The sequence below is a fragment of the Alligator sinensis genome, unplaced genomic scaffold (genome assembly GCF_000455745.1).
Source record: "Alligator sinensis unplaced genomic scaffold, ASM45574v1 scaffold278_1, whole genome shotgun sequence".
Classification (NCBI taxonomy): domain Eukaryota; kingdom Metazoa; phylum Chordata; order Crocodylia; family Alligatoridae; genus Alligator; species Alligator sinensis.
Window position 1 is genome coordinate 2,183,263 of NW_005841952.1, and position 22,746 is coordinate 2,206,008.

The 22,746-nt window shown below is 44.0% G+C and overlaps 1 protein-coding gene across 1 annotated transcript in view; it reads left to right on the forward strand.

Moving 5' to 3' along the window:
- Window positions 1–18,496: 18,496 nt before the first annotated feature.
- The window catches only part of GRAMD1B (GRAM domain containing 1B), a 173,841-nt gene continuing 169,591 nt past the window's right edge, over window positions 18,497–22,746 (forward strand). The window contains exon 1 of the mRNA XM_025199999.1: window positions 18,497–18,746. The gene's annotated coding sequence lies outside the window, so the exon portion shown is untranslated. The remainder of the gene's footprint in view (window positions 18,747–22,746) is intronic.

Genomic DNA, 22,746 nt, shown 5'->3' on the forward strand with positions numbered 1-22,746 from the left:
GCGCCGAGGAGTCGGGAACTCTAGAGTCTCTTCCTAGCTCTGCCACCAAGTCCCTAGGTAGCTTAGGACAAGTCATTTATTCCTATGCACAGCTGACACCTACCTTTGTCTTTAAAATGATCGGTGATTGCTATGGGAGCTCTGTTATTTTTGAGAAACTGGCATTTTTGTAGTCTAGCCATGTATTTCTAGGTGCATGCAGGGGCTAAAAAGGTGGCGGTCGGCCTACACTAACAATTCTACAGGTAGGAATTCAGTAGGGGAGAGTCACAGAATATAGGTCTGATATAAATGAGACTTTTGTGTCTGTTTTCCCCTTTCATAAAAGGAAGGGAGGGTACGTTCCCATTTTGATAAAGCCACTTTGATATCTTTGCACAGTGTCGTGGTTTCCCCCTCCTCGCCATGTACACAGCCTACTGCAAGGGGGTTCTGGTCCATTGCTGGGGCTCCTAACTGCAAATGCTATACAAAAATGCAAGATGTTGTCAACCAGCAGGCAAAGTACCTGCTTTACGGAGTTTCCTGGAAGGGCATAGCAAGGACGTAAGCATAAAAATCCAGGCGAGGATTCTTCGTTTGATGGCATTTTGGGAAGGGGGATGAATCTTAGGTTTGTATGGACAGCTTAGGCTTCGCCAGCAGTGCGAGGCACTGATTGAACAGCAGATCCTGTCTGAGAACAGAGGTGTAATGAAAGAAATGGAGGAGGCGTTCTCTTCTCATCTCTTTGTCTTCATTGCTGGAGACAGTGCAGCTTTGTTCCTGGATCTGCTGCTCTGTTTCCTGGTCTCTCCTTCAGCACAGCTGCCCACACATTTCATCAATAGGAAATTAATTTCTTTCTGTGGTGGAGACAAAGAGGAGTGCTGGCCAAAGCTACACCTGATGCTCATTTGTGGATTTTCTCCCCTCAGTTATTGGTGTACTGAAACAGTCACTGTTTTGAATGCTGGGTATTGATGGATGGGAAGTTTTTCCACTGGATGAACAGGAGAGGGAGGTTTTCTTCCCCTATTGGCCAGTGCTCACATGCCAGTATGAGGTCTGAAGCCCAAATATACAGACTTTGCTTTATTAGACACCTCCAAAAACTCCAGTCTGAAGCTGAAACGGCCTTTGGAGACCATCCTTGGGCAAAGGCCTTCAGCAATAAAAGTCGATGCACATTCATCAAACCACAAAACATGCCCTATCTACGCAGGAGGCCTTTAAAAGTGTCTTCCCAAGACTCGCACAGAACTACGGGCAATATCCATGCACTGCAAGAATTCAGAGCTATTGGCAAGGGGCTCAAACAAAGCGTCTAGCATCATCTTCCTCAAATCTGTAAGAGAAATCGGCAGTTCCCGCTGTACTTGGGGGAAGGGGAAGGACCCGAAGGGAAATCTCCATTGGGCTCTATGAGAGCTGCTGCGCACGGAGTCTGGATGTGTGGAGGATCTGGTCCCAATCCTGGGCGCTGACCTCTATGTTATTCCAGAGTGTGCTTTGGTTTTCAGGGTGGTCGCTTGTTTGCCCAGCTCTGGACGCACAGGTGCAGCTGCAGTAATCCTGTCTCAGCCTCAGTTAGAGCTAATTGGACTCACCTGGAGCCAGGCCTGCCTTGCCCTCCAGGTCCCCAGCACTCTGCTGCTGAGGGCCCCTCAGTGCCTCAGCCTGGCATGCCAGGTGAATTCATCCACTGCCTCCACTTCTAGCAAGTCTAAATATGTTGAAGACTGATACACTTGGATACTACAGTTTTCTTCCTCCACGAGCATGAAATCTAAATGGCCAGGAACAGACAAAGCCACACAGTAGTAAGTATAAGTATCCCCTTTGTATGGGTGCAGAGGGACCCTGTGGCAATATCGAGATCTGGGACCTTGGTTCTCTTCAGTCTTGGCTTATTACCTTTAATTTATAGGACCTTTTTTGAGCAAAAGGCAAATATAAATCTGATTGAAACGCAGTGTTGTTGTAAATGTACATTTTAGGAACCAAAACCTCCATTGCTCAGAGACACTTCTCACCTCCAGCTCCTTTTTCCAAAAGAGAGTACAGGCTGCTGCTGTCTGAAGCAATACCTGGTAAAGTATCATCATGGGCTATTTCAATAGCTGTCTTGTGTTTGGGTGGCTGCTGGGTGTTACTATTGGTATGTCAAGCTGCAGCATGAGGTTTTGTACGTCAGGGATATTGTACAGACGCTTACAGTGAGCTGAGCAAAGTCGAAATCCATCAAGCTGTCAGGAGACTGGAGCTCTCTGGAGCTGTGGCCTTCTTAAATAAGTTTGTTTTATCTCCCAACCCCCCGAGATGTATTTAAATGCCAAGTGAAAACATTCACATGAGCGCAGTATATGCTCCGCACAGGGCTGTAAAGCAGCCATGACAACTGCAACTTGCACAGAAACCAAGAGTAAGTTGGAGTCTCCCAAAATTTACACCCACCCATCTGTGATGTTCTCAGACTTCAGTGACTCATAGTCAAAACCCTGGTGCAGCAACGAGCTCTGTGTGGGCAGTGAATGAGCGTCTCTGCCAGCTACCGTCTAAGGCTTTGTCTGCACACACCAGTTGTAGCATGTTAGGTAAACTTGGGCAGGGACAGACGAAACAGACTGCCTGGGAAGAGGTGGATCCTGGCACGGGCTATGCTGTTAGATAGTATACCTGTTAAAACTAGTACCACTATGTGAACCACCACTAGTGCAGTGTAGACCTGTCCTGCCATCTGAGTAGTAGCCTTGCTTCATTTTAAAACCACTCCATGTGCATATATATGCAGCAGCCAGCTCTGAGAACATGCATCTCTTGACTCCCTTTCCTGCTCTTTAGTTACATCTAAAACCAGCCTCATCTCAGTCCTTCCACACGGTTTTGCAACCAAGAGTGCTCTTTTTTTACTGCTCCAGCAGGCTGTCCCACAGTACCGCTGAATGTCCCAAGTAACACACATTCCACCCATGGAAGCACAACGCAATGTTTCCAAAGTCCATTAATATTTAACCCACACTTAAATGCATTCAAAGGCACGAACAGACCACACAGATTTTCACAGGAAATATGGCCTCCTTAAAAACCAAAATGAAATTATAACAAAATATTTGTCTTTAAACATTTTCTGTTAAACAATAAAATGAAACATCAAATATATAGGGGGGGAAAAACCAAGCATTTTAAATTTCTTCTGACTTTTTTATGGAATGTACCGACCATATTGAAATAATCATAATTCATATCTCACTCTATGGCAGTTTTACCTTCTCTTTCTCCCCCTTAACTAATCTATCCATCCCTCATGGGTTTTCTCAGATGTTTGTCTTTGTAAATATACAAAATTACTGATTTATGGTTTGGTCTCCTTCAACTGTTAGATTCTCTTTTTATTCATAAAAGTCTTCTTTTAAAAAAAATAAACTATTGAATCTAGCCCTTGATGGGCTTTATCTATTTTTTTTCTACTTATAATAGCATTATTGACCTCAACTTGTGGTTTACCAGTTGATCTCAACTATCCACAATGGAGTAAAGTAGCTCTACTAGCATCTTATACCAAGAAACACATTGTTTTGTTAAAAACCCACAAAAAAACACAGCCTTTGAAACCAGTCCAGTTACCAGCATATTTTTGGAGCTAACACTGTAACTCTGACTCCCTAAGGTGTTCCAGTTAAAAATCCTATAGGTGTCTCTGAGTCAAATCCTTCATCACTGGAATTCAGACTGCAGGAAGTTTGCCTTTACTATTTTAGGTCTGGCTGATTTCTTTTGGTTCCTTTTAGTTCATGCACAGTCAGTACTGTGTGTAACAGGAATAATTGGACGTGTCTCAAATATCCATCCATGCTCTGCAGAGCTGGCGTCTGTACAGTGACTTCAAGGCAGATGAAAGTAGCTCTCCCTGTACAAAACAAGGGGAAGAGTTCATGGAAGATATGTGTTGAATTAGTTAACCTAGAAAAACATTCTTCTTCCCATCCCCTTAATTATTGCACATTCACAAGCCTTTACATATTTTCATTATCTTTCTTTTAAAGAAAAGATCAAAGAAAAGAGCCCAAAAGTTGTGTAATCAATATGATTTTTTTTTTAAATTAATAATATGGCTATCAGAATCATGGCAGAAAGAGATAGGCGGAAGCTTTTGGAGTGCCACAAATTTTAATGGGAGGTAGGCAATCAGTCCTTCAGTCGCGTTGGCTTTCAAAACCTCAGCTGCAACATCTCCTCTTCTTTTTTTTAGATTCATAGATGTTAGGGTTGGAAGGGACCTCAGTAGGTTATTGAGTCTGACCTCATGCCCCTATTTTGTTTAAGAGGTTCCATTTTTTATGTTCTGTATTAGACCCAAAGTCCAATCAGCCAGCTCTTCTGTCCTCCCTTTTCTTGCGTGACAATGCTGGCTAATTTTCCCCACTACCTATACCACTATTCTACTCGTTAGCTTTTCTCCAAACCAGGAGGCACTGAATTAGAAACGGATCCAGATGTGAACATCCCTGAACTTTGAGGAAGTTTATTCTGATTCCAAACTTGACAGCTCAGTTGTGTGGAAATACCTTGAGCAATGTTGGCTTACATCCAGAACTGGAAACTTCAGGAACATCACAAGATTTGTAGTCCAGCAGGAGTGTGTATAAATTTAGAGCGAGATGTGCATATGCACGCATGCGCATGCACATGCACGCACATATGTGCACGCACACACACTACATATTAGATAACTTTCTTTTTCCAAGAGCTCTTCATCTGCCTGCCTCACAGAGCTTGCTATCTATGTGGATATTAAGAAAGAGCCCGCAAAAAGATGGAACATTTTTCTCAAAATAAACCGTGACCAACAGTTTGTTTTCCCCATTGGCTTTATCTCTCATTACACTTTAACTTTGACACATGCATAATTCCATCTGGTAATAAGTCTGCCTGCTTTTTCCTTTGTGTCTTGTCTTCTTCTTAGCCCTTTGCACATTCGCTTATTATTTCGCTCAAAGGTTAAAACATGACAAGTAGTTAATCATCTACTTATTCCCTTAGGAGTAAAATTAACCCATACCACTACTTTTTCCTTCTACCCTTGACTCTTAACCAACTCCCTACACCTTCTTCCTAGGGGCCTTGGGCACTCTGCATAAGAGGAAGCCTTCAGAAATGCCGGTAGTGCTAAATTCTTAGCTACTTCCTCCAAATCTGAACCCCTGGTTCTTCAGGCAATCATCACTAATGTTTTCACTATCCTCCAGTTCCTAAGAGTGTTTTTTCTCCTTTTGCTTGAGACCTAATCTGCTTTTTAGTCAGTACATGTTGCTTTGCACAACAGATGTTGCACCTAAGAGCTCTTGTGTTTTTAGAGTTATAGCACAGGCAGGGATTTCACTTCCAATTGAACACTGCATCGGTTTTTTACCAGAGCTTTTAGTGCAGCAGATAGGCACACACATTTTGTAACAAATTTATTTGTGCAAGCTGGAAGCATTGAAGAAAAGCGCAGTGTGCTGTAGTCCCTGTTAGGCCCTATAACTAAAGCTCAGCTTCAGCTTGTCAGAATAGAGCTCAGGGGGTTCATGAACCACAGCGACAAGGACTGTTGGGCTCTGTTTGCTTTCAGATTAGCTGAGTTGCTGGCATCCTTAGGCAGGGGGAAGTAGTGGTCTGTGGTACACACACGCTTAGAACAGGGCATAAAAAGAGAGAACCACTGTAATCAGCCTCCCAGTGACTCTTCCCAGAAGGCAGAAGCTGTAAGCTCCAAAAGTCAACGTTTATTTGCTGTTATGTGTGGGTGGAAAGCTAAACCATTGCACCAGCCAGCATCACATATAGGCATAAAGCCTCTGAGTCCAGATTATAGAGCTATTTGAATGGCAAAGCTCAGTCCTGGCATGAGTTTCAGTATCTCTAAACCCATCCAAAGACAAGTTGTGAAGTCTCAATGGATAACAAGAACTGGTCAAGTGCAATAAAAATAGTCTGAGTTATTGCCTCAAGTCCAAAGATAGGCATCCTTGAAACCAGCAGTTTTTGACTTTTTATCATTTGCAGACCCCTAAAAAATTTCAAATGGAGATGCAGAGACCACTCTTGAATTGTAAGTGTGGATATGAATATACTTTTGATTGATCCTGCTTCTCTTTTGTGCACCCCTTAGACACAGTGGCCACTGACAGAAGTGATGTTTTGTCCTGCGATTGGCTCTTTGAAAGCACTATGCAGCCATGCCCTGACAGGAGCTCATGGCTGAAGAACACTTTAAAAGTGCCCAAATGCATGATAAATGCATATAATGAGGGTTTAAATGAAGGCATCCCAAAGCAGAGCACCTTCATTAACTTCTTCAAGTCCCTACATGCAAGACGGGCTGGGCTGATGCAGCCCAGCCCCACTCCTGGTGCTATCTGCAGGATGGGAGGGGGGGAAGGGAAGGGAGTTGGGGGCTAGGGTTTGCCCAGTCTGTGCTGGAGAGGATTTGGGTATATTGGAGCCCCTCCACCCCCTAAGGTGGGGTACTCCAGTCCACCTATCCCCACTTCAGTGCATGCAGGGCAAACCCCAGTCTGCAGTTCCCTCCCCCTCCCCTCTCATCCCCCTTCCCATCCTGCACAGCACCAGAGCTGAGGGGGAGGAGGGGCTAGGGGAGAGAGGCTGCAGACAGGCAGCTCCTCTTGGATTGGCTCCAAAGTGGAGCTTGATTTTTTTTCCCTTCCCCCCTATCCACCTGACCCAACAGCAAATGTCTGTTGGATTGGCGGAATCGCTGTAACTCGTGGCACTTTCTGTGAAGCACCATGAGTTAGATGGAGGAGGTGCACATTTGTCAGCACCCAGTCTGTGGACCCCTAGGGGTCTGCACTGCTCTAAACCCTTAGGTGGCTCCTTAGGTGGCTCCAGTTCATGCCTGGTGTTATAGAGCTGGCTGAAATTGTTTCTAGTGTAGTAATGTAGATTCCCATGAAACACTTCCAGGGAATTGGTACAATTTTTTATCAATGTTTTTGATGGGGTAATAATCAAGCTTCTTGCTTTGCCCTGCTGTATGTCTTCTGCTTATTTACTACTCCAAATGGAAGTGGAAGGTTGTTGCAGGAAAGCAGGCGTTCCACCCAACAGGATCCTTTTTCCTCCCGTATCTGGTGCTGCTTTCTCCTCAGATGACTTCTATAGGCAGGTAGCCATGTTATATCCTGTTTCGTGTATCCTTAAACAGAATTGATACATGCCCTGTGTCCTTTCTAATAGAGACTTTACTTGCTTTGTTGATTTTTCTGTCTGAGGTAAAGATTTTTTCTGACTGAAAATGCCTCTCTTCTGGGTGTGGGAACGTAATAGGAGGAATCTGGGAAAACTATAGAGATGACCGGGGGTAACTTCTGATCTAGGAGGATAATCTTCAGACTGGATCAGACAGCAGATTTTAAATGAGTGCAATAAAACAAGCTCAAGCCCCCACTTTTTTTTTTCCCCTTTAGGGCTGTATGTAAATGGCTGCTTCTGTGGCTATGACATTAGTAAGAGAGGAATATTACTCTTGCATTTATTATTAAATACCCTGTCCTCGAGAGAAGCCTTGAGGCTGCAGTTTTCCTCATTAGCTTTTATCTGTGGCATTTATTATTGTGGTCTTCTCCTGTCTGTCTCTAACATAATCATCTATCAGCATTAATCTCCTCTTTACCTTGGCTGCAATGATTTGCTTACATGAAGAGAAGGGTGCATAAGGAACAAACATGGCACAAAGCTCAAAGACACAAGATTTGTTAGGTAATATGTTTTATTGGCCCAATTATAGTTTGGGAGATGACGGATGAGGTTTCAGGCATAAAACACCCTTTCCCAGATCTATGAAAGAAGCAGATATTGGCCAAGCTATATCTTTCTTAGGCTGTCTGCTTCTTTCCCTGGAAGGCAGGCTGGGCCTTCACCCATCTGAGCACCATGCTTATCTCCATCTTTAGCTCTTCAACATTATCCAGTGCCTTCAATGTCCTGTAAATAATTAATGTTAATTTTGTTCTTTGGAGAGAGAGGCCTGAGCTACAAAATTTGTATGTGAATAGGCACTAAACCTGGATTTGTTTGAATCAAAATCTGGTGACTTGATTCATCCTGTTACATAGCTATGTCAGTAGCAAAGTTGGGACGAAGATCAAAAGTTCCCCAGGGTTCAGAAGGGTCCTGGAATAACATGTCATTATCTGGCAGTTAAAATCCAGCTTTAGGGTGTGTACAGAATTTCTCCATGCACGTTTTACAGCACTGTAATTTAGAGCACTTTTTATAGCACTATAAAGTTACAGGGCTCTTAAACATGACAGAAGTGCAGTGTTTGGTATGGGGCCCTGAGCCTCCATGTGCTTTCCAGGCTAGGAGCCTGTCATCAGCCTCCTGGGACTGCAAGAGATTGCAGACAGCAGCAGACCAGTGGAGAAGGTGGAGCTGGGATGAGAGGCCCCCCCAACACCAGTCTTTGTTGGGAATGGGCACCACTTCTGCCACGGGGCTGGGCAGCAGCTTGCAAAGCCCATGGGATCCTGGCAGAATCGCCAGAAATTTGACCAGCGTACAGAAGTTATTTTAAAGATTGTAGGTTGCTAAAGTGCTGTAAAACAGTGGTTCTCAACCTTTTTGGACTTGAGCCCCCCCCCACTACAAACCCATAGCCCCCTGGCCTTGCTGGTGCTCCTCAGTCCCAACCCACAGTCCCCCATGCTCCTAGCCTGCTGGTGCCCTCTTTCCTGACCCACAGCCCCTTGGCCCTGTTGGTGCCCCTGCCCATGCTGCCCCCTACTCCACCTCCCCTCTGGTGGGACCAGGTGATAGCAGCGTGGGCCATCCCCAGTCCATCACTCCTCCCGTTGCTGGCTTGGGGGTCTCCATGTTGCCATCAGTGCTGCTGCATCCAAGTCTTGCTGCCCTACTCTGCCATCCCACACTGGGTCCCACTGCCTGGTCTGGCTGGGCTGCAGCCCTATGCCCACTGTGGATGCAGAAATCGGGGCACAGGGGATGTGCTTCCCAGCCACTCAACACATCGCCTATGCCCACCTCCCTGCCCCCACCTAACTTACCTGTGGGGAGCTGCAGGAGCTGCTCCCCACTGCTGCCTGGCTGCCACGTGCATGTGTGTGCACGTATACATGCATGCCGCACTCCCTGCTGTATTGGCCGCCTCCCATTCCTTGCAGCCCCTTGCAGGCTGAAACGCTGCCAGCCTGCAAGGGGAAACCTGCCGTTTCCTAGGTTTTTCTCCTTTAAAGGAGAAAATCCGTGATCTTCTGTGAACCTGGTGGCAGCAGCAGTGGTGGGCTCAGCCTGGGCATGGACTGCCCCAGCTGACCTCAGAGATTATGATTGCACCAGATCCGCAGCCCCTGCGGACCTCCTGAAACTTGCTTGCGACCTCTCAGGCGGCCGCAGATTCCTAGTTGAGAACTGCTGCTGTAAAATACAGAGCTTCAAATGTAATACCTCATTTAACAAGGGTTAATTTTAATCACTCTATCCACTTCTAAAATGCTGTAAAGCCATGCACGTCTGTTAAGTCACAGCAATAAAGTGCTTTAAATGGGAATAAAGCAACTTTTATACACACCCTTAATTTGGAGAGAAGCCCTGTTTTTCCTTGTATGCATTCATTTGAAGTTTTCAGTGTTTGCATTATAGTACAGCTTTCTTAGGCACATACAAATGTGTTAGACTTCAGATGTCAAGAATCTGTAAAGGCCAAACTGATCTACTCTCAAGGAAGATGCAACACGAATGAGAGGGAGGATAAGGATAAGAGCAGCCCAACTGATTATGTGGGAGTGAGCATGAGACTGTGGGTACGGTACCAGACTGGGAGCTGAGAGACCTGGTTCTGCCATTGCCCTGCTCCGTGACTTGCCGACCTCTTCCTTATGTTCCCCTCCCGCTGTTTCTTACTATGTCCTACAGTATCTAACAATGGGGACCTGATCTTGATTGAGGATTTTGGATACTCAGTTTATAAAAACAGTAACATAATAAATCATCATTTTGCTAGTTCTAAATCACCTGCCATTTAAAAGAAAATCAGTAAATCTTTGTTGCTGCATCAGCCTAACGATTATAATTTGACTACTTTTCACTGAGATATGTAAGAAACAAGGGTGGTGGGAAACAAGTTCGTTTCTTTTTCATCTTCAGTGCAATGTTTGAGCCTCGTGCATGGATAGAATAGGAAATGATTTATATCTGACTAGGGTTATTTTTGTGTGGGAAGAGTCATGACTCCAGTCAGTCATGCTGAGATTTTTTTCCCTAAGCTTTCTTGAGTATTTGAATACCTAGTTCCCCTTAAAATGAAGCCCTTCCCAAAAGGAAGGTCCAGAATAACTGCTCCTAGAAAATCATTCAGAAGCTGACCTGCCCAAGATTTGCAGTGAATGTTATATACATCCAGGCTCACCTGGTCGAAGCATCTATGTTTAATTATACACAGCTGAGCAAAAACACTCTATTTATAATTAAAATTCATCCTGGATAGTGCTTGGATTTTATTTCTCTAAATGCTATACAAAAGGAAAATAAAGGGTAACCCTTGCATCAGAGATGGCCTCTGAAAGGGGAACATATTGTGGCTGTTTTCTAAATACGGGAACAGCTGATGTAATTTATTGGTGTATTAAATGGTTTCTCCCACACCTGAGTCCTAGCACTTTGGTAGCAATTGAAGCTGTCTGCAAATTGCAGGAGAAAAGAGTGGAGCTGACTCACTTAACATGGAAGTGATGCTTCATCTCGAGAGTCCAATAGGATTCAAATGAGGATTCCCCTTGAAGTCTGAGCAGCAGTACTGATTTAAGGTTAAGAAACTTTACAAATAAACTTGGCTCTCATGGGAGATAACCAATTAGAAGATGCTGTATGAAGCAGAGATCCTCTTTATCTATAGCAGTTATTCTCAATCAGGGTGCTGGAGCACCCTGGAGTGCCTCGAGATCTTTTCAAGGGTGCCATGAGATACCATGCCATGTTAGCACTGATAGGTGTGCAGACATGACTCACAAGATAAACCCAAACATTTCAAAAAAGAAGTCCATAGTGTTCAAGACATGCTGCTCTATTATGGTCTTTCTAAGTTCTTTGCAACAGAAGAATTATTTTTTTTACTAGTCAAAAAGTTGGTGAAAACAGAGATGGCATTTTCCAAGGAGTGCCTCGAGCATAGACCACTGATCTACAGCATAGTCTCACTGATGGACCTGAATCCTGGCCTGGAAGTTGCCCCTTTAGAAATGAGAGAGCATTTTGTCATGGTGGATTATTCTGTTGCTTTACTCAAGTTCACAGAGATCAAATGAGGATCTGTGGGAAGACTTGTCCACTTGGAGCTGGCTACCAAATCATTTCAGTAAGATACGTGAGAATTCCTCCTGACCCAGAACGTAGCAAGGAAACCTATACTCAAAAAGCTTCTTTACCCAATACAGATTCTCCCAATCCAGCTAAAAGCCTGTACAGTAATATAGGTAACCAGGTTTTATTGTGCCTAAGATTTCAGCAACCTACTCCTCAGTATCAAAGGGAAATTCAGGAGATTTTCCAACGTGGAGCTGAAACCAGCTGCTTGTGAAAGTGCTTCACTTCACTATATAGAGGAAATATGCGGGGGGGGCTACTATTCTTTAGACAGGGAATATTTTCACTGATGAATTGTTCTCCCATCATTTCAGATTTGCTCCTATTTGTTTTTCATGATACAGTTTTACAGCTGGAGCTGTTTTTTTTTTATATTTAGCTATTAGTTAGCCACTGGATAATCTGACAATCTGAGGAAAGTAGGGAGTCGAGGATGAGATTTTTTTTATAACTCACTGCAAGCAAAGTTTGACTTTTTGCAGTGGAATATTTTACAGCAGAAACATCCAGTCGGGGCCTAGGAATGACATCATGCTATGTATGTATTTAAATCAAACCTGTCTGGCACAATTTTAATGAATGACAAGTACAGAATCCTTCTGTTGGTTGCTTGCAAGTGAAAGAGAGTCAAAGAATTACTCACCAAAGTTGTTTGATGAGTAATTGTGAATAGTTCAGGAACACGAGGAATTCCTGATTTGTTTGCAGACAACTTGCAACCAGAAGAAAGGCCAAATTAATCAAATACATCTTTCTCTCTGAATTACCTGCCCGCTTCTGATTTCAAACGTAAGTATCGGTATGGGAAAAAACTGAATCAGTTGGACTGATGAAAGCAAGGGTTATAATGAGAAAGAAGAGGCCTCTGAACAGCCTCTTTTGTGGACCTGGGCAACTCTAGATCCTCTCTCACTTGGAAATGAATTGTAAACTCAGTCTCAAGATGAACTGATGAGTTTGGCTCCTTGATTAGGGGAGTTCACCTGGGGTAAAACCAAGGAGCATGAGAAAACTGAGCAAAGGAATGGCTGAGTGTTATGAAAAATTGCCTGCGAGAGATTTAACTTTAGAGTGGTTTTCCAAGAGCAGACAGTGAAAGAAGTGACCTTGGGTCATTTAAAAACTGCACTGTGCAAAACACTGCTATGTATTGTATCAGTTCTCCTCCGTAGAGAAAGGAAGGGAGTGAGTAACTTAAAAGGTCATTAGCCGCATGTAGTTGCTTTGATCTCATACTCCAGCTGCTGCATTCAGTACCAGAAGCTGCCCAATTTCTACTTGGATTTGTTGCTTGCTATAAAATAATCCATGTTCTTGTTTGCTATAGGTTCCTTTTTTGGGTTCCCCTTCAGATTATTTGAGGAAAGGAAAGAAATCACACCAATTTGTTTCCTCCTGGGATGAAGCAACCAAGCTGCAGATGTCTCCAGGACTTCCTGGCCGCCTCAGACCAGAACAAGAAACTTACCCCCCTCTCTGTTATTTTTTTCCCTTTTAATTTTGGCTTATGAAAATGCAAAACTCCAGTCCTGGAGGGTTTCTGGCTGGAAGAAGCCAACTGGAGTCATGAATAATTAAAATGTCATAGTGCTGGGCTTCCAGCTGCTTTCCTTTCTCAGTTCGGGACATGTGGTTCTAAAATGTCTGTGAACAAACCCAAAGCACAGGGCAATTGTGAGAAGATGCTCATCTAATATAGGTTGGCTCCAAGTCTTTTGTTCTAATTCCAGCTCTGCCGTGTTCTTGTTGTATGGCCTAGGGCAAGCCACTTGATCTCTCTGCTCTTCTTTCTTTCTCTGGGATGGCATTTATCTGCCTCCCAGCTCTATTATGAGAAATGTCTGAATACTTTGAAAGTTCACAGTGCTACACAAGTGCTACGTTTTGTTGTTTTTACAAGTCTGAGTTACTTGCATGGTGGCAGGCAAGGGGCATCTTTTCTCTGCCTGGGAAATAACTTTGTATTATCCATTTGGACATCTCTAGTTACTGATTTTGAGACCGAAACAGAACATCTACTGGTAGGAATGACTTATTACTCTTATCCGTAAGCCGATGACTTGCTGCTTGGAAGGCAGGATTGGACCCCTGTTGCTCACACCCCAAATGACATTTCTCTCTAGAGGTGATCTCTCCTGTCCCTAGATAACAACACCTGTGCTGTAACCCATCAGTGTCCATGTGGCGCTCTGATATCAAATTCCCATGCTGCACAGAGAACAGATTAACTGCGTGCTAAATATCAGCTGACAGGTGAGAGATTAGAGCCTGTGGGAAATAAAACAGGAAGGCTGCCTGCATCTGTCATCTTTGTCTTCTTGGCAAAACATCGATATGGGGATTGGTGGGAGGAAAATAAGTGAAAATGAGGTTTCCAGTTACCTGGCGAGCATTGTAAACATTGAGATCTCTGCACTTTGCCACTCCTGACTTTTCTCCTGTTTCATGCCTACCTCTCCCCACTGTAAGACAGTTCTGATCTTGGTCACATACCAGGTAAAGCAAGGTATGAACGCTAGGGGTAACACATAGTGTCCAGGTCTGTTGGCTCAAATATTTGTGCAGTACCAATCCTATGGCTTCAGAGCACAGAACGCTGCTCCGAGAGGTGAAGGTAATGCCAGAAGGAACTAGACTTCTGAATGGGGCACCTTTCTTTTCCATGTGTTGGCTCCCTGGCTTTGACTGTCTAAGATGTGACAAAAATATTAACTATCTTCTATGTGAGTGCATTTAACTAAGCCTCTCCCCCCAAGCCCCTGAGATATCCAATATTATCATACATAAAGCTAGAGATAACTACTTGCATGACTCAGTGGAGCTGTGACCCATATGGTACATCTAGATATTTATACTGTACCCATTATGTGATATGTGAGAGCGCTGCTATGGGTGGTGTGAGCTGAGGAGTTCTGTGTTCAGCATATGGAGACTGTCTTCTCGCTTGGGAACCCTGAAGACCTCTGGTCTCATCTTTCTCTTATTTCTGTTTCTCATCCTGCAAGCCTCAATACAATGCAGTTTCCTTTGACACCCCTTAATGCCACTTGCTGAATTGGGTGTTCTTTGTTCCTTTGCTACAGTCCACTCATGGCTTTCAGGGTCTGAATGCATTTGATTACCTATGCTAACAGGAGAACAAAGAACTGCTACAAGTCCACTGGACTTTCTCGATGGGGAGTGTCAGATTTTGCCCGGACATAGTGAGGCTTTCTTTGATGCATGGTACAGAGGAGGCTGTGACTGTGTTGCTAAAAAGAGAAGAGTTTGGGGAGTAGGGAGGGGGGCAGTTCTTGCTAGTATTTTTACCCTGCTGTCAGCCATACATCTGAACTAATGTTTGCTTCTCTGACCATAGTCAAATTATGGTGCACTCACTTTGGTTCTGAAAGTAAATGTTCCCAAGGTGGTATGTGGTATGTGGAGCTTTTTTTATTTCAGAGGTGATGTTAAATGAGCCTACACCTAAGCCAAAATGCCAGGGTATGGGTTTGTGTAAACTATCTCCTTGTAACTCCAAAAAGAAAGAGAGATCTATGCTTGAAGCTTGCCTTTCCCCGTGTTATCAGCTGTACAGGCAGAAGGGAGTAGTTGAATTCTGAAAGCTTTTCTGTCAAGGAAGGAACATTGAATTTTGTCTTGGCTAGGTTTTATTTTTACCCCAGTAGGGAGGACTAGTACCATCCCAGTTGACACAGAACACAATCAGATACTGGTTCCTGAGGATTTTTTTTAGTTCACGGTGAAGTGAACCAGCAATACTGGGAATAAAGGAGAATGGATTTTGGAAAATTTGTGGGATGCTGGTGAACAGCAGCAAAAAATTAATCATTCTCTTGTCAAAGGAAGAGAGGCTGAAAATGGGTGATAAACACACTGTTGGATCTCATGCAGGCGCAAAGTACTGCTGCTAGCCATTGCAGAATGGCCGATAATTGATGCTTTTGTCCCTCCATAACTGTCTTTGCTCGAGAGCTGTGCAAATATTCGTTAATGAATCAAGCTTTGCAAAGAGTTTAGGTAAGTGGTATAGTACAGGCTTGATATATGTATATGCAGAGAAGCTGACACTTGCCCAAGTAGAAGACCAGGAGTCCTGGTTTCTCCATTCAGAGCTGAGGGTGGCTGAAGGCTGTGGAATTTGAATGAATAACTTCAATCCTCCTGTGGTGGTCTTTCAGAAATAGATCTGGACCTAGAAGGATGCAATACCATTTCTCAAAGAGGAAACTGAAGCTCAGAACTGGGAAAGCACCTTGTCTCAGATCACACAGGAGCACCAAAATTATTTGGGCTTCATGGTAGATGCAAGGATACAGGACAGTCTCTGTAACTTTGAAGTGGCCATAAGGAAAGGAAGCAGAAAAGCCAGGCATTGAGACTGTGTTTTCATGTACATCTGTTCTGTACATCAGCCTCGATCTAAGGAAGCCCAGACTGAGGACCTAACAATCCAGATCCAAATTTCAGTGCTGGGTCCCAGTCCAGGCAACAGGATCAAGAGACTGGTCCAACAAGTGGCAATGAGGTGTTCCAGACCCAAGTCTGAGTCTTTTGGCTCAGAGACATCTCTTAGGGCAGTGGTTCCCAATCTGTGGTATGGGTACCACCAGTGGTACGCAGACAACTTGTCCATGGTACACGTTTACAGATTTATTATAATTACTTTATGAGACAAAAATTTGCTGGTGGTACTTAAGGTTGTATTATTTTAAACTGGTGGTGCACAGTCTGCCAGGGTTTGGGAACCGCTGCCTTGGGGAATCAAAAGCTTCCAGAAGTCCAATAATGCTTATTGATGAGATGGGTGGGAAGAGCAGTAGGAACAAATAAAACAAGCACTAATTACTCTGAACTTTACTTAAGTTTTACACGGTAGGAGAGGGTAATTCTTGGGGACAAGACCATTCTGAGCCATCAGAAATGGCTAAATAAGTGAAGCTTTCTACTATAGTCGGTGTGCACGTGTTATGAGGAAGTGGTTGAAGGAGGCTGGCTGTGGGGGTGCGGGATGGGGAAGGATCATTTCCTGCTGTGCATGGTGTTTTCTGCTGTTAAAGTACTGGAGAAAAATGAAGGAGTCTCTGCTGTTTAGTACACAATCAAAAGGTGAGCCTGGAAGCTAGGGGAAAATGCTCATAGGATGATTTCATCCATGAGGTTGATGCCAGAAATGCTAATTAGAGACAAGAATGCAGTCTTAGGATGATTTTATCAATTTGTTCCAGCTACATATGGATTGCTAGTTTCCCTCACATCTTTGGGGCACAGTCCTTGTCTGCTCTCTGCCCTATGGTGTATCTCAAAATGTTACTTAATGAGCAAGACGGCTTCAATTTAAGGGCAAGGTATCTGCTAGTAAAAGCAGGGGTGGATTTCTTTGCAAGTAAGCCTATTTACCTATATTAAGTATTTATCTGGTATCTGTTGCTATAGTACCTAAGCACGTCCACAGATGATAGTGTATTTATCCTCCTAACACCCTGCAAGGTAGTGAAATGCTGTCGCCCCCATTGGACCTATCCCAAATACCAGGTCTGGTAGACTAAGTGACTTGCATAAAGTCACATGAAGGGCTGTGGCAGAGCACGGACTTGAACACCAGATCACCTGTGTCCTGGAAACCATCTTCCCTGTTAAGTCCATATGCTAGTATCTAATCCTATTTTTAGTAAGTTAAATAGTTATATAGACTGCAGCTGGGACATGCATAAAGATCCACACCTGTGGCAAGAGAAATGGAAGTGAAGTGTTCCAGTTTCCCAACATCAGAGCTGTGCCAGTGTGCAGCTGTAGACCTAGTTCATGTAAAACTGTATATAACCCTCCTGGTGTACATGCTAGTCTTTTTATTAGTAGGAAGCAAGCTCTGTTGTGATCTCTGGGAGCTGTGGGTGAGGGTTTGCAATCTGTTAACCATTCTGCACTTGGGCCAGCAGTGCTGTTGTGCAAGCTGGGTTGAAGGGCAAGTAGCAAGGTAATGAATGAAAAGCATCCATCAACAGCAAGTTATCTGGAACAAACAGTAACATTGTCTCTCCCTAAAAATCTAACCATCTTTGGCAAGCCCACCATATCAGTCTCCCACCTGGGATTTATTATCATTAGTTATACAGCAGCACTTAATGACGCCATCAGACCAGGGCCCTTTGCACTGGGTGCCGTGTGCAGACCTGTGGTAAAGGGTAGACATGAAAGTCTGAGAATTTCAAAATTTGCTTCACAGTTTTGACACTAATTAAAATTAATTGGAGTTTGGTGTCCAGATCCTTCAGGCAGCTTTGGAAAAATCGCAGACCACAGTCATGAGATCAAGATGAAGCAGCAGGGTAGATAAACAGATGGTGCAACTGGGGACAGGGGATGCAGTGTTGGGAATATGAGCTAGTTTCGGTAGATGCTAGCTGTCAGCTCAGTTTGGAGCTCTAAAGGTGGCTTTATCCAGGAATGAACAGAGCTCCCATTGACCTGCTCGAGCTCTGTGTTTGCCTGTTTGGTGTATTTGACCATCGCTGTCTTCTAGCCGCTACTCTCGGGTACCTAGCGACTTAACACCTAAACCTGTCCAGTGCTTAGAACCAATGCATAGGCATACTTCCTGACCTGTTACATTTTTGCAGCAAATAAGCAAGCCTCTCCTCTCCCCCAAACCAGTCTGGGAAATGAAGCTAATGTAAACATCTGAACCTAACCAGTCCAGGATTGGTTTCAACCAGTTCTTCAAACCCCAACCCTGCGTGCTAAATGAATAGGGGATTCAACTCTAGGAGGAATAAGAACCCCTTATTCAGATGCTCTCAGGCTGTGCTCTAAGTTTGCACAACAGAGCTGGTTTTTCTTTTCTTTTTTCTTTTTGAAATAGTCTTTGTCTGATTCCTTTAAATCTCACTTTTTCTTTTTCTCAGGTTACGTTCCAAAACCCTCTCCTCCAGGAGCAGGGCTTTCCAGGGAGATGGGCTGAGAGGATGGACTGGGAAACACGAGAGAATGAATACTCCGTAACACAGAGAAGCTCCTTTCTCCTGCCTTGCAGCCAGCCGAGGGTTAACAAAATGAGCAGCTCTTGTGCAGGCAGAGTATGTACTTGGCAGTGAGGGATGGTCTGTGTTACAGTATGTAAGAGAAGGAGCGGAGGTGCATTCGATTCCTTTCACCAGCTGGCAGGCTGAGCCTAAATCTCAGGATCCAGGGTCTGGCGACAGCCAAGGATCCCCCTCCTCCCTGCCCCAAGCCTCAGTTCTTCCCCTGGATGGGGACCCTCGCCGCTGCACATGGTGGCATTTGACTCCGGTATGCTGCTGTGAGGAGTTTATGTTGGTGGCTTCAACAGGACTTTTCCCCTGACTGTCTGAATGAATGAGTGCCTTTCAGAGCAGAGCCAGGTAAGACTCACAGCGTTACTTTTCTTTCCTTCTAGCCTGCAGCCTAAAGACAGGACGGGCCAAACCCAGCCCGGAGGCAACTCCGCTGCAGTCAGTGGGGTTATTCCCTGGAATTAGATTTTGCCCATTGTCATGAAACCAGGTTACTCTCTCACCAGGTTGGTTTCTTAGCATGAGAAAGGTACATGTCCTGGTGATAATCCCTGATACGGGGTTTGGTTTTCTTTCTGAGCTGTCCATGTGGGGAGTTCTCTTGCCTTATCCACTGTTTCTTTACATGGAGCATCAAAGTTACTGCAAGTGAATAGTAAAGCTATTAACATGGACTGTCGAAAAGGCTGTGATGGGAAAGGTCCATTTTGGAGGGGCTGGCTGTGCAGGGTCTGGATGTCTGTTAAAGTCACACTGTTAAAATACCACACCTTGTACAGCAATGCAAGGAGCGTGTGTGTTTACATTGGATGCATAGCATCTTCATAAACAGCATATTTTATAACATGGCATATTCTCTAGAGCTGTTGGAAACTGCAAAACACTTCCTCAAGCCATGCCTGAGTGTGGAAATCAAGCTTTCCTCCTCCATGCCTGTGCCTCTTTTTGGGGGTGTTTTTTGCTTTTCTGTAAACATCAGAGCTTAGCACATAAGACTTTTTAGCTTGTTCAGTTAAGCATCTGCGTTAGAAATGTTGTGTTTTCCATGGGTTGGGGAACTAAATGCAGCAAGGAAATAGATGAGGTCTGAACCCTCACATTAGCACTGGCATAAAAAGCTATTAAAATGATACATAACCATCTGGCCACACCTTTCATAACTAGTTTTGTGCATGCATGTTCAATGGTTTTGTATTAGTGGGTGTGATGAGAGAGAGAAATTAAGACAGATAATTATTATGCACTTAGTATATTTTATATCAAATGGGATTTACTTAACATTGCAGCTGAACACAGTTGCCAAACCTCTTGCCAGAGCCCTGACACAGGCAATTAAATGAGTTAGGAAAGGATCTGACGGCACATTCATTACTTTGTGTGCATGACAAAAATTTACAGAAGCCTAATTTTACTCACACTGACACCTTGGTAAGGGGCCAACTAGTCCAGAAAGAAAAAGGTTGGAAATTCTCCAAAATCCCAAAGTGTGCTTGTTGAAGTGAGTGGAAATGTAATGTTTTCGGCAAAAATCTCAAAGTTGGATTGGGGGAGCGAGACTTTTTTTTTAAAAACCCAGTTTATAGAGACAATCCAAAGACTTGAACATTTTTGAAATTTCTATGAAAACTTTCATTAAAAATTCACATGCTCTAAGGGAGAGCGGAGGAGCACGTTGATGAAGTCTTCGTGCAGTTTCCTCCCCATTTTGACTTCTCTTTCTAGAGCTTCCATTCACTCTACAATAGCAGGAATTCAAACCCGACTCCCGATTTATAAAAGCTGTGGTCATCCAATCAGCAAAGGGAGATTTGCCGCATGACTTCTGACCAACTGCAGCTAGCCAACTCCTCTCCTAGCTCACAGATCAAATATTTGCCCCAAACAGCAAATAATCTGTAGAGTGTACGGTTTCCTTGTTTTTTTTTCTTTTAAAAAGCAAACAATCAAAGAAGCTGCCAGAATAAACAGAAAATAAAACATCGTAACATAGATGTAAGGAAATTGTGACTGCAGCATTATCATGTTCTGCTTGTTGACCTTTCCCAATCAGGAAAAGAGGCTAAACCCATCAGGTAGATGTTGAGCAGATAATTGCACAGCGAATCTCTTTTAGATACAGTGTCGTGAGAGGATGGCTGTTCAGATCTGGATCCCATTTTATGAAGCCATTGGTTTTGGTGACTGTTGATAAATGGCTGGATAAAACCGGACTTTATGGTTTTGGTTTACAAGCTCAGGAGTAGGCCTGGAGGGTCCCATTCAGTGTTCATTTCTTTCCCCCCTAGCTGTAAAGTGCAAGAAGGAGCATTTGGTGGTTTCATTTTTTGACCCAGATGTAGGACTAACCTGCTTTTTCCTTGGCAGCATTGATTTCTTCTATAAATATAGACAATTCTCCATCATTCGAATTAGCTTGCTATTTCAGTCTGTTCCCGGCAGCCGAGGGGTCAGATAAGGGCCAAAGGCTCTGAATTGGCAGGTAAGAGACCCCAGTGAGGGCAACACATCATGGATGGCCCCTAAATGAACATGTATGCATCACGGAGGTGCTTTATTTAGCTTCATTACAGTGCATGGGAGATCCCAAGCCTTGGATCCTAACGCTAGCGTGACTGAAGCAGTAGCTCCCTGGCTGTGTCGTGGTCTGTGCCAAGCTGCCTGGCGCGATGGAGCCGAATCGTTCCTTGTGTCCCTTGCTAACTCTCACAAGCCAACTGCTGCATATACTTCCCAGACAAATTTCCACGTAAGCAATGGCAGTAGCTGCCATTGTTGTTACAGCTGCCAATGCATTGCTGCATCCTAGGCTCTTGAAGGCAGAGGAGGTGCTCTGAATAATTCATGAAAGGGTGGGGAATTATTCATAAGTCATTCCCCTACAAAGAGGGAATCCTGACTGTGGAAAGCTGGGAGGGTTCCTAGTTTAGTTCACAGCACAGATGCTAGGAGCAACATGCCCACCCACATCGTGGCTAGCCAGCCTCCCAGCTGCTGAGCAAGGAGTGTGCGCGCGCACATCTCTGGGGGACATTGGGTCGTTAGGCTAAAAAGAGACACAGAAAGTATGTACAGCAACAACGAGCTGAGGTGGGCAAACGTGGCAAAAATGTTTCCTAGAAATAACTCTGTGACCAATCGCAAAACCTGAATACCCTCAAGGAGGTCAGAGCTAGCAGGTAGCTGTAGAAAGTCACCCTTGTGAACAGCCACAGGGCAGACAGAGCATTATTCAAAGAGGGGAAAAAAGCAAGCATCATCCAACATTTGCTTCTTTTTTTCTTTTTGCCTACATCTCTAGTGTCCAAAGAAAATTGAAGAAACTCAGTTAGAGGTTGAAACCTATAATAGGTATGGACATACTTAAATCGTGCTAAGACAAAGGGTTTTTACAGCCTGCATGTCATGTGCAGAGCTGATTTTTTGTAGGCATTTTGTGATGGTCCTGTCCTGCAGCTAGTGCTAAAGGATGGGAGAGTCACAAAATTGGTGGAGAGGCCCTGGTGGGGGGAGGAGGGATAAGGGGGCAACCACCATCTTGTCTACTGCCCTTCATGCCCCACTACCAGCTGGTGCTTTCCGCTCCTGGCAGCATCTGGGGAGCCAGCATTTAATTTTTATTAAATTTTTGTTGTTGTTGTTGTTGATTTTTGTGGGTTATGTAGGTCCCTAATAATAGGTTGTCTCAGTCTTGGTCAAAAATGAGGTACTTGACTACACCTGGAAGGCTGCATATGACCTAATTCATTGGCATAGGTTGACATTTTATAGGAAAGTCCCATGTATAAATCACAAGGGGTTAATTGTTTACTTTTGACCATTAGCTATAAATCAGCATTTAGCAGACGTGGTGTAGTTAGGTATGAATGTATCGGTGGAAGGAACAACATTTAAAGCTGTGTCTACGTCCGAATCGCTGAATCTGTCCGAATCTATTTTGGAGGGTTCTGAATCGATTTGGAGAGATTAAAGCGTCCTCTGATTCGACTCAGATTCAGAGATTCAGCCACCGAAATGGACCAAATCTCTGCCGAATCATATCGGGGAACGAAGCTTCGTGCAGCCCTAATGATTATGAGTAACCTGTTAGACTCTTTTTAGCTGTAACAATTGTTAAACAATTTAGTAAAACATCTATAGATGATACATCAACTTTTGTAGGAATTATTCATAAATATGCCATTACTATAAATTGCAAAAGTGTGCTTTTTTTTCACTACTCCTGTGAACAGGGTCTTTTAGCCAAGCTGTTGTGTTGTCTGCTCTTCAGCTGAATATTGATTTAGATGGTAGAACCAAACTGTACTGTAAGATATGCTGGGATTTGGGGGTGTTAGTTAAAAAGGTTGTT